The sequence below is a fragment of the Polyodon spathula genome, chromosome 4 (genome assembly GCF_017654505.1).
Source record: "Polyodon spathula isolate WHYD16114869_AA chromosome 4, ASM1765450v1, whole genome shotgun sequence".
In the NCBI taxonomy this organism is placed as follows: Eukaryota; Metazoa; Chordata; class Actinopteri; order Acipenseriformes; family Polyodontidae; genus Polyodon; species Polyodon spathula.
The window spans coordinates 80789121-80801655 of NC_054537.1; the positions used below are offsets into that span (position 1 = coordinate 80789121).

The following is a 12535-nucleotide window of genomic DNA, read 5'->3' on the forward strand; positions in this document are numbered from 1 at the left end:
TGTGTATTACAAATGACAACAGGAAATTGAGAACACAACAGCAAGAATGCCTGTGTTTTAGCCTAGCCTAACCTCTTGTATGACCTTCTGGCAGTGGGCAGGAGGGCATGAACATTCAAGATCAATACTATGGCTGCAAGGGGGAGGATGTCGAAAGGGAATTATATTCACAGCAAATGTAAGGAAACATGGTAGAGGAGCACTGTGCCTATAGGAAGTCTAACGGGAAGGTTTATTGAGCTAGTTTTAAATGTGCTGGTGTGATTAGCACAGAGAGGTCAGACTGTCATTGAGAATCCCCAGTAGGTGACAATACAGTCATACTGTGGAACATGCTGGGCTAAACTACTGGGTTTGTACCAGTACTGCAGCAAATACTGTTGATGTGTGTATCCTGTTGTACAAACAGCAGTCAAAGTTGTTAATGAAGCAAACATGTTGCACCCCATGGACAGAAAACAACAGTAAACATCTAAAAAGTTGTATGCGAAGGTTAAAATAGCCATTTAACTGAACTGTAAATGCAAGTCTTTAGAAGACCGATGGCAAGCCAAACATTAAGTTATGGCACAGGTGAAAAATGCAGGGAGCTGACAAACTCTTCCGCCAGGTTGATAAAATGTATTTGGGAGAGACATATATATCTGAAATCAACATCTAGCATTGAACTGACATTGCAGAGTCGCACCAATAAAACTCAAGCAGGGAAACATGATTTCAGTTCCTTTCCTACCCAAGTGATTAAAAAAAAAACCTTAAGTGAGTGCATTTCTTTTAGTTAGCCTATGTTTTACATATACTACTCTACATATATTTGTAGCTGTTTTTAGTAATGATGCACAGTTTATAATAGTACATAATGAGGTGGTTTTAAGATTAAGTTTTAAAAGCATTTCAATTAAACAGCCATCACCACTAGCTGTTAAAAACACAACCCACTGTGATCAATGTCGCAGTGGGAAGATGGGCACTTTGATGGTGGTTATACATAAAGAGATTTAGAGGCTTTGGAGAATTGCGCTGATTAAGGCTATAAGAGCATTTGAACTTGAGCAGAAGTTCTCCTCTGGAAGCAGAGATATGTTGTTTAAGGTCATGCAGCACCAAGGGAAACATTGGTTTACTGTTTGCAGGCTATCAGTTTTACAGTTATTACAACTAGACAGACATCTTCTGGTTTCCGTCCTCCCTAAATGTAGGCCGCGGGAAACTCAAATTGAAGAAATACATTATGATATTCTATTATTATTGTATTATTTAGGTGCCAGACAATAAAACCCGGTTCCACTCCCCTCAGTAGTGTTTAGCCAGTTTAGGTGTGCAAAAGAGGGTTGCATTAGGAATACACCAGCTGGTGCAAATTCTGTTTTGCGCACATTCCACCTGAAAAGGCCCTGTTTGATTTGTCTGAGTTTGTTTTCATTTCTCAAGTGGCGTCCAATCAGTTAAATCCTGACTTCTCCTGCCTGAACAATTTGCCAGAATTAGGGGTTATCAACATGGCTGCTGGCTCAGCTGGACCTTACCATGAGAGGCATTTAAACAAAGACACATCATCTTCTTTCAGAGAACTTAATTTGTGCTGTTTGTGAGTGTGTATGGAACAAAGTAGAGGGAAAGCAGAACATTTCAACAAAGGCATCATGTCACTAACCAACCTTTTACAGGAAAAATATTCGTCAAGCAAGTGTGTGAGGGTGACTGTAAGTGTGTACGGGAAGGGAGAGGGTGCGTATACATACATTACGCACCCTTATCCTTCTCATTTGTACCCACAAATCTAAAGCTGTATGAGTTTAAAAGGAAAAATTCTATTTAAATTCAGCATGCTACTTAAATATGAAGATTTTGGAAGAAATATTTAGAATATTGATAGTTCATAATACTGTCCTGTATGTTAATAACTAAATGTACGAGGGTGGCTATGCAAAGACAAATACCCTTTCCAAAAAAAAATTGAAAAATTCTATAATTCAGCTGATCTCTCTGAGTTCTCTTTGAAGTCACATAAAGGCCTTCACTTTGGCGCAGCTGGAATAAAAAAAAGTGGCCCAAGGCCTGGCAATAGAACTTGAATTACTCAATTAATGTGATTTCTGAAACTCAAATTGTCATTAAGGAACCAGAGAATTTGCAGCAAAAATTGACTACATGTGAACCTACAACATTTATTTTGTAATATTAATTCTTCTGACATGCACAAGCATTTGAGCAAGCTTATTTTATTGCAGAATAGGATAAACTGTGCTGGTCTATATGAAAGAAGTATAACAACATTTTTCTAGTGATCCATTTTAATAGTATCAGCTGAAAATGCATTTAAAAATCACTTTTGCGACTAAAAATGAGATATGGAAAAAGAAAGTTCCTTTAAATTCAGCCTCAAAAAAAAAATATTACATAGATATCTGGAAAATAATATTATTTATTGAATGTAAAGGATGACTGCTTCTCAGTTAAATATATATATATATATATATATTATATATTATATATAATATATATATATATATAATATACACACACACACACACAGTATATATATAAATTCCATATTATGTGTGTGTGTGTGTGTGTGTGTGTGTGTGTGTGTGTGTATATATATATATATATATATATATATATATATATATATATATATATATATATATATATATAATTTCTGCTGAACTGTCTCTTTAATGTAAATATAAATTTAGCTCGAGGTGACTCCTCATCTGAAGAGGAGACCTTGGTCTTGAAAGCCAGTGCATTTTATACACATTCAACCGATTCTAATAAAAGGTATCATCCAAAAAACCTTTGTGTAGTTTGATTATGGGGGGGTGGGGGAGGGGGTGGGGTGCACCATTGTGTGCCAGTGATGCTATTCTGTAGATTTTCTTACAAAGAATGAGACGGTTTGACTTGATATAAATAATCACTTATTCAGCAGTTCATTACATGCTGGCTGCGTACACAGTTCATCTACAGCTAATTTCCAATTATTTCCTCATTACTTAGCCAATAGGATTTGGATTAGCACAAATACAAAACCCTTTCTCTTGTAGTTTATTAAAAGTGGCAACCACAAAATGGTCTCTCATCTCCAGTGAAGAGCTGTGCTTTAGGAGCAGGAAACTCATCACAGCATTAAATTGTGAGCATCAGCACTCTGTGGCAGCCTCACATTTTGCCATGCTCCATGCTGTTGGCAAACTGCTGATTCAGGAGTGCAGGAGTGGCAGCGTGAGAGTTCAATGCCAGCAGTCCCTTCATCACTTTGACAACTCAATAAAAACCTGTGTAAACTATTAATTGGATCATTAATTATTGACGCTGTTTTTACTACAATTCGGTGCAGGACAAAAAAAAAAAAGGTAAAACAGTATGTTTAAGCACACAAACCTGTTTTTTAGAGTTGTTGGTACTGTTATACAAATGTGGATAATGCAATTGAGATTCCATTGTAACCCCTCACTCTGCATATATGTGTATGCATACTTTATATGACATGCAACATAATGCTTAGGCATTTATCAAAATATTTGTCACGGGCAACCCAAGGGTTAAAGGATGCAATATCAGTTTAGACATTATGATTTATTCAGCTCAACCAGTGCTTTTCCCTGATAAAAGCTTGAAAACTGAAATGTGCATTTCTCTACATTACAACTTGAATTTATTAGTACTTCCTTTAGCTTAATAATTCCATATACTGTACTGTTTTTCATTTATGATACCATAAGTATATATTAGTACTGTATACCTGTTTATTTAGGGGAAACAAATGCTTTTGAGTGCTTGTCGTTCTATGTTATTATCAGAATCACTATTTGCAGTATGTGTCTGTGTGTTGTATTATTATTACATGATGACCTAATGGTAAAAAATGTAATACACTCTCCATTAAAAATGTGAGTCTAGCTTGACTTCAATTGATTCTAGTGGAGTATTCCCAGATGGTTGAAACTGTTCTTTAGTCAGAATGTAATGTAAGGCTGCTTGCTATGCACCATTTCATACAGCTACGATTGAATGGTCTCTTTAGCCATTTTACATGGTGCAAGATGCACAGAAAATGTAACCCTAACCTTTTCACTTTTGCTTATGAAATTTAATAAAATTCACCCTGCACTGTAGGTTATTTAACAGTCTACTGTTATTTCCTGAAGCGAGCTGTATTAATACACAGTAAGCTTACTCATTAATTATTCTTTACATTGCTGCTTGGGTCAGGGCAGATTTACATTTTAAGAAAATACTAGGCTGGGAACAAACCTAGATTATGGATTACTATTTAACATTTTATGCCACATAAAAGTGCTGGTATTCCTACTATATGCTCTTCTGTTAATTGTTTTGTTTAATATTGTGACACAGCATTCATTGTTATCTAGGTGATAGTGCTGACATGTAACACTGGGAAAAGGTACAGTATGTGTAGTTTCCAAGTTAACCAAGTATAAAACACCAGGAAAAGGCAGTACTATGTTTGCTTTTTAATGGCTACTTTGTATCAAATGGATCGTAACAAACAGGGATGTAAAGTGACAAATGGGTATTCATAACATTTTTTTTTCTTTTTTTCCTGGTGTTACCTGCAACTAACTGGTTACTAACTCAACTGCTTATAAAACTATAAAGTACAAATTTACTGTGGTACACTTAGGCCTTCAGTTTTTTGGGTTTTATTAATTGTATTTTTCGGTGCTTATTTTTAGCTATTTTCGATTTGCATGTAAATCTTTTTTTGGGGGGGGGTGGGGGCTTTCGCTTTTGATATACTGTATGAAATTAGTATTTTTGGTTACTTTCCACTTCAACAGTACTCAACAGTACTTGCTCACTTAAGTACCTTCTTTCCTTTGCTGTCTTCCACAACGAAATCCCTATGGTCACGGGCACATTCTTGTACATTTCGCCACAATTCTGTTTTAAATCCTCTGTATCTTAACTGTATTACAGCTTTAAATCTCGCTAACAAGCCTCCATTTCTGATTTGTAATCTTGTTTTAAATCTCTGAAGCGGAGTCCCCAATAGAAATGTAGGAATGCGCTGTCACTCAGTAGTTGGGGCGGGTTTAAAGTATTCAGAATGAATCAATGATAGATACATGTCAGGAAGGCGGGACATTGCCCAGCAGCACTGGGAAATGTATTTATTATTATTTTTGTAGTAAGTTTTATTTTTTAATGGAAAAAGAGTAAAGTCAACGTGAATTGATGAACCATTTCCACAGTTTTTCCGGTGTTTATTGGCTATCCACCGATTTCATTTTTTTTTTTGTATTGGGGGTGTTTTATCGGGTTTTATCAGTTAAAACCAAAAATCAGAAGCCCTAGGTATACTATAGTAAAAACATAGCTAAATGCAGTAAAAGATTCATGAAAGCTCATTTACTGATGTTCAGCCTATTGTAAAGAACATGGTATTAATTGTGTAGCTCACATCTCAACCCAGAGGTGATGCAGCACTTAAAATCTCACCTTGGAGCTTTTTTTATCCTGATATACGCTAATGAAACTCATCTATTCCATGCACACGACATATAATTGTTCTTCGCTGTCCATGCTGCTGCCAATCACCTCCACTCACAGCTTCTTATGATATACAGTACAATTATACATTACCATTCAGCTGTCAAAGAAGACATGAACTATCCAACTAGTCAGTCAAACTAACATTAACAAACTTCTACCTACCGTACAGACCTTCTTTAAGATCAAATTATACCCAAAAGAGCATGAATTCACACATCAGTAGCAGTACTAAGGTAATATGTGATTATATCTATCTATCTATCTATCTATATATATATATCACACACACACACACAGTACTGTGCAAAAGTTTTAGGCAGGTGTGAAAAAATGCTGTAAATTAAGAATGCTTTCAAAAATAGACATGTTAATAGATTATATTAATTAACTAAATGCAAAGTGAGTGAACAGAAGAAGAATCTACTTCAAATCAATATTTGGTGTGACCACCCTTTGACTTCAAAACAACATCAATTCTTCTAGGTACACTTGCACAAAGTCAGGGATCTTGTAGGCATATAGTCAGGTGTATGATTAACCAATTATACCAAACAGGTGCTAATGATCATCAATTCAATATGTAGGTTATAACACAGTCATTAACTGAAACAGAAACAGCTGTGTAGGAGGAATAAAACTGGGTGAGGAACAGCCAAACTCAGCTAACAAGGTGAGGTTGCTGAATACAGTTTACTGTCAAAAGTCATACACCATGGCAAGACTGAGCACAGCAACAAGACACAAGGTAGTTATACTGCATCAGCAAGGTCTCTCCCAGGCAGAAATTTCAAGGCAGACAGGGGTTTCCAGATGTGCTGTCCAAGCTCTTTTGAAGAAGCACAAAGAAACGGGCAACGTTGTGGACCGTAGACTCAGAGGTCGGCCAAGGAATCTTACTGCAGCAGATGAAAGACACATCATGCTTACTTCCCTTCGCAATCGGAAGATGTCCAGCAATGCCATCAGCTCAGAATTGGCAGAAAACAGTGGGACCCTGGTACACCCATCTACTGTCCGGAGAAGTCTGGTCAGAAGTGGCCTTCATGGAAGACTTGCGGCCAAAAAGCCATACCTCCGACGTGGAAACAAGGTCAAGCGACTCAACTATACATGAAAACACAGGAACCTGGGTGCAGAAAAATGGCAGCATGTGCTCTGGACTGATGAGTCAAAATTTGAAATATCTGGCTGTAGCAGAAGGCAGTTTGTTCGTGGAAGGCCTGGAGAGCGGTACACGAATGAGTGTCTGCAGGCAATAGTGAAGCATGGTGGAGGTTCCTTGCAAGTTTGGGGCTGCACTTCTGCAAATGGAGTTGGGGATTTGGTCAGAATTAATGGTCTCTTCAATGCTGAGAAGTACAGGCAGATACTTATCCATCATGCAATACCATCAGGGAGGCATCTGATTGGCCCCAAATTTATTCTGCAGCGTGACAACAACCCCAAACATACAGCGAAAGTCATTAAGAACTATCTTCAGCGTAAAGAAGAACAAGGAGTCCTGGAAATGATGGTATGGCCCCTACAGAGCCCTGATCTCAACATCATCGAGTCTGTCTGGGATTACATGAAGAGAGAGAAGCAACTGAGGCTGCCTAAATCCACAGAAGAACTGTGGTTAGTTCTCCAAGATGTTTGGGCCAACCTACCTGCCGAGTTCCTTCAAAAACTGTGTGCAAGTGTACCTAGAAGAACTGATGCTGTTTTGAAGGCAAAGGGTGGTCACACCAAATATTCATTTGATGTAGATTTTTCTTCTGTTCACTCACTTTGCATTTTGTTAATTGATAAATATAAACTATTAACATGTCTATTTTTGAAAGCATTCTTACTTTACAGCATTTTTTCACACCTGCCTAAAACTTTGGCACAGTACTGTATATATATATATATATATATATATATATATATACACACATATATATATACACACACACACACACACACACACACATTATATTCTATTCTACTTAAGTGTGAATTGTATGATTATATGGTCCCCTTTTTAAAAAGCCAGGTATACAGGAGATGTATTGTTAAATTAAAATATACTTATCTAACTGTACATATTCTGTATAGCCAAGGATTTAAAAAAACATGCCCTTATCTCTCATCAGAGCAACAACTTACCCTTTTTCAATTTAAATTAAAAGACAGAGTTGGCAGAAACATATTGCATTACATGTATTGTTTCTATAACAGCTTTTTTTGTTCCTTGTTTGTCATTTATAAACCATGCACACACATATTCTTTATGAGTGCACATTTTGTATCTCTATTTCTTGTCTCCTATCTTTCTTTTGAATGGAACTTGTTTTTTGTTGTCCCATCAGTTATTAAAAGTATCAAACAATTGTTGTTATTGTCACATTCCCAAATATAAAACATAAAATAACACATTGTTGAATTGTTTTAAGCACCACAATTATTTGATCATAATTCACCAGTTACAAAATACAAAAATAAAAAAAAAAAAAAAAAAAAAAAAAAAAAAAGTTGCCAGGACCAGGATGTAAACAGTGAAATGACAGAACAGAATTTAAAGAGCTACACTTTGGTAAATATAATGCAATTACATTCCTACCAACTTTCCCTTTATGTGACAGACCATAACACACTATTAATTTCCTCTCCCTAATCACTTCCTGTATAACAGTGAATAGAACCACACCTGACCACACATAGTTTTCTATATATAGTACAGCTATGGCCAAAAGTTTTTAAAATATACTTATACTATAGAATTAACACATTTTGCTTCATAAAGCCGAATTAAACCTGCTGAATATTTTTTTAGTTTTCCATATACTTAACAAAAAACTGAAAAAAAAAAATAAATAAAATTGAAAAACTGGACATTTAGAAATCTAACATGAAATACTGTACTACTATTATGGCTTCTGGTAGACTTTTGCAATATAATTTAATAGTTTCTTTGCTTACATGATATTAAATATCTAAATTATGTTCATATGTATTTTTTAAATTACAGCTCAATCCTAAAATTCTGGTTATGCAAAACTTTTTGTCCATAGCTACACATATAGCCAAAGTGAAATTTAAATAAAGTCAGCAGCAACTGCAGAACAATAAGTGACTTTGTTGTTATGCTAATGAGGTAAGGAATTGTCTTTATATCCCTGGTTATTAAAATGTGAACTGCACATCATTGTTATATAATAACCACACATGCTTCTGTAATTTTAGAAAAACATGAAGTGCCTGCAGCTCCTAGAATACAATGAAAGAGGCCAATCAGTTGAAGAGTAAACTAAGGAGATAAGGAGATTTAAAATATGAACCTTTAAAATGAAAAGCACACACATACCATAAATGAAAGCATATGTGTACTAACTGAGTGCAAATTCTGTGCAGGATGTGTTTTGGTCACCTCTGAGAGAATGCTGATTCCAAATGTACCAGATGATAACTCAAACTGAGCGTATGATGACACTGAACCCAGATCAAGCGCTCACTATTTTTGGGCAAAATTTGGTTTCGTTCAACCACCATTGCAAAGTATCTCAAGATTTATCACAAAATGGAAAGCACTACAGTATAAACATAGAGTAATGATACTATTAGGATGCTGAAAGAAATTATGGAAAAAACAGGTGAACCACAGGACGTGTTTTGCATACCCTGAGGATATCATGAGGGCACAGCTTTGCTGTTCAGAAAGATTACTGCCTGTATCGGTCATTTTGGTAAGCAGGTATAAAAGTGTTTGCTTTATGTAGAGGTTAAGCTTTGGGGAGAATAAAAGCTTATCGTTTTTAAACCGATGCATAATCACTTTCTGGATGTTTTTTTGTATATGTATACTTTAAACTGATTCCAATGTACCTCAATGCCACACTCCAGTCCCTTCCCTGCTTACAGTAATGCTAAATAGTGTGGTATTTGATACAAAGACTTCCAGAGGTGAAAAACTGTTCTGGTAAGCCATGTCTCAGTTTCTTTTTTTTTTTGTTGTTCTGAAGGGATAACCAAATTGTATTTCAAAACAATCCAATGGATCCAATCATCCCATGTGGGACCTCGGACAGTTTAAAACATAAACCAGTGACCTTTCATGGGCTTTACAGCAGGCAGATGTGCGGTGACAGGCACTGCAAAGAAAGACAGATCATGGTGGGGGAGCCCTTTACAGTTTGCTGTTATGTGTAGTGGATCAGCTTAAGGAGGCAATATAAATTGTTCTGTAAGTTTCTCTGTTTTAACTCAAACCATATTCTAAACCATACATAATTCTTTAAAATTAGACTTTAAAGGGTTACTCCATTGATGAGTGATGAGTGATGAGTATTGAAACAAATTCTATTATGCTGGTATCCACACAACTAGGGGTGTTTATTTTTTATGAGTGCTTAAGATACCGTATTAACTCACTCAGAACAACATTTTTAGTTTTGAGCAGACTCTCTGGCAGTGTTGCAGCTGCTCAGCACTGAATAAAAAACTGAAAGTTACACGTAAAGAATGTCGTTGCAAAAATTCACATGCTTCACACTGTTTGAGGTTGGCTCACAACAGATGCATTCCTTTAAAAGGCGACGTGGTATTTTGGGAACTCGTCAAAACAGATACTGAAGAGTTCAAGTCCTACATACAACACCAGAGCTTGCAATGGTAAACAATGCATTTAGTTTTAAACACTGCAGTATGTCTGGTAACCCTCCAACTGCAGATGCAAGTACATATTTAAGACTAAACATATTTACAGTGCTGAGAACAAAAAAAAAAAGCTATCATAAATATGAAATAACTACAGTAACTACTCTCTTAAGAGTCAAACATCAATACGAATGCAGTCATCATAGCAGCAATCTGACCACTGTAGCTTCAAACTGAGACAGCTCTGATATTCTACTGGACTGTAACCTACTTTCACTGAAGTCTGGATGATCTGTGAAAATAAAGACTCAGCGCACAGCTATTTGACTTGCCTTTCCTTGTCCAAATTCTGTCTTCAACAATGTGAAAAGGTGTCTGATTATGTACTGTATCTTGCTGTTTATGTAGTTTCCTTGGGTTACCACGGGACAATTATAGTACAGTAGGTTTCCAATTAATAGATTCACAATTTGTGTTGGCTGTTATCTCCCCATGGAAATCAGAAGTTGACTTCCAATAAAGAACTGTTTTTCTTTGAAGATAGCGCAGGGAAATAAAATGCGATTCATTATTTTGAAAATTAAAATTAAATATTAGAAAACACCCTTCCCCTTACAGCAATTGGTTTGGTTGCTTGATAGAGATGGCACTCTTTTCTTTTTAGGTTTGGGAGCAGGGAAATACTGGCACTGATCATTCAAATTTGGTAGCATTTGTTATGAGATGCGTTGTAGTTGCATAATGGATCCTCTTTTTCAGATTCACTGCGTTACTCCGCACAACAGGCATGGTCAAGTAGCCCCCCATCATTACAGCTTTCAACAGTAAAATCAATTTGCAATTACAATGACTAAAGGCTTTATAACGCTATCAACAGTGACAGCTTCAGAAGGCTCTATTAACTGTTAATACAGCTAAAATAAATAGCTGGGTTTTTTTTTCTGCAGAGAAAGGACAGTCCATTTTGCAGTTTCATGTAAGGGGGTGGGCACAGTCCAATTACAGTTTAGCATTTAGATTTTATTTTTAGTTTGGTGCATTTGAGTTGTTGCACTCGCTGGAGCACAGCATTGACTGCACATTTCCTTTTTCTTACAATATGTGAGTTACCTACAAAGCTCCAGTCAACGCACTTTATTCCTGACCCAAAAGATCCATCTGTCATTTAGCCCCTGAAGAAACAATATACAATGACAATTTTGCACTAGTAAATCGCATTGTGGAACACAAGAAAGAAAACTATTTCTAACTCCTTATATACTAGCAGGCTGTTCTTATCTGTGAGGTAGGGTTTAATTCCCTTTTTCCATAGACAATGTCTGATTATTATATAAGACTGCAATAGGAATGGTTTAATTTAGTAGTTGATTTATTTGGGTTAACATCTGCCTTATAATCCTTTTGAAGACTTTTGTCACAGAGGTTTTAAACCTGTGATATCAGGATCAAAAGAAAGCCTTTCTCTCTGGATTATAAATCATTCATTCAAAAAAGATTATCTGCCCCAGCATCTGGAATCAGCATCTCAATATAAGCAAAAAATAAAATAAGCATATGGTTCAGGTTTAACTTTAAATATACTTTATCTAGTTTGATGAAATATGGACACCAAATTAGAGCACAACCCATAAGGGTATCATGTAGGAAAAGGTTACCTTTCTGTTACATTACAGGCAGGTTCCTTGCCAGATACACCTACAATGCGCACCTTGGAACACCTGGACTTCCAGCAATGTTACTAGTACGGGCCGATCCCATCAGACTGGCTTCCTTTATAGTAATCATGTTTCATTTAACACAACTAAAAATAAGGAATCCCTGCCAAGCAACATCATAGATGGCTGTTCAACCATTTAAAGCCAACAGCATATAAAGCAACTGCTATAAAGCTGAATGACTTGAATCTAATAAGAGATCGACCCACATCAAGCTTTCTTTCTGCCTGGGACTTTCCAGATCTTGTGGTAAAAAACTGTTCCTTTAAATAAAAAAATTAAAAAACAGCAGCAGATAGGGACAGATAGAATTCCCAATAAAAATGCAATTTAGGTTACCTCCAGTATTTTTATGATGATACCAAGACAGTAAAAGCAAGAACATTTCATCTTAAGTTATCAAACTTAATTAAACACAAGGCAGAGGGCTGAGGTTAAATTTGTCAAAGTATTTCTGATTTATATGAGAGTCTAATGAAAAAGCCACTCATATTACAGTAACAGTGTTATAATCTTCCAACGTGTTTTTCTATACCTGCACATTTTCATTGATCGCTTCAATAGACAAATATTACATATTTAGATATATTAATCTTGCCACCAACCTAATGTTTGTGGAGGTTGTGGGTCCAATTACTTGGACTCAAGCTAATTATTTTTATTTTTTTTTACTGTACAAT

General features: G+C 36.0%; 1 protein-coding gene across 13 annotated transcripts in view; it reads right to left on the minus strand.

Annotated features, from left to right (window-relative positions):
- The window catches only part of LOC121314924 (regulating synaptic membrane exocytosis protein 2-like), a 247534-nt gene that overhangs the window by 116940 nt on the left and 118059 nt on the right, over nt 1–12535 (minus strand). The window lies entirely within an intron of this gene.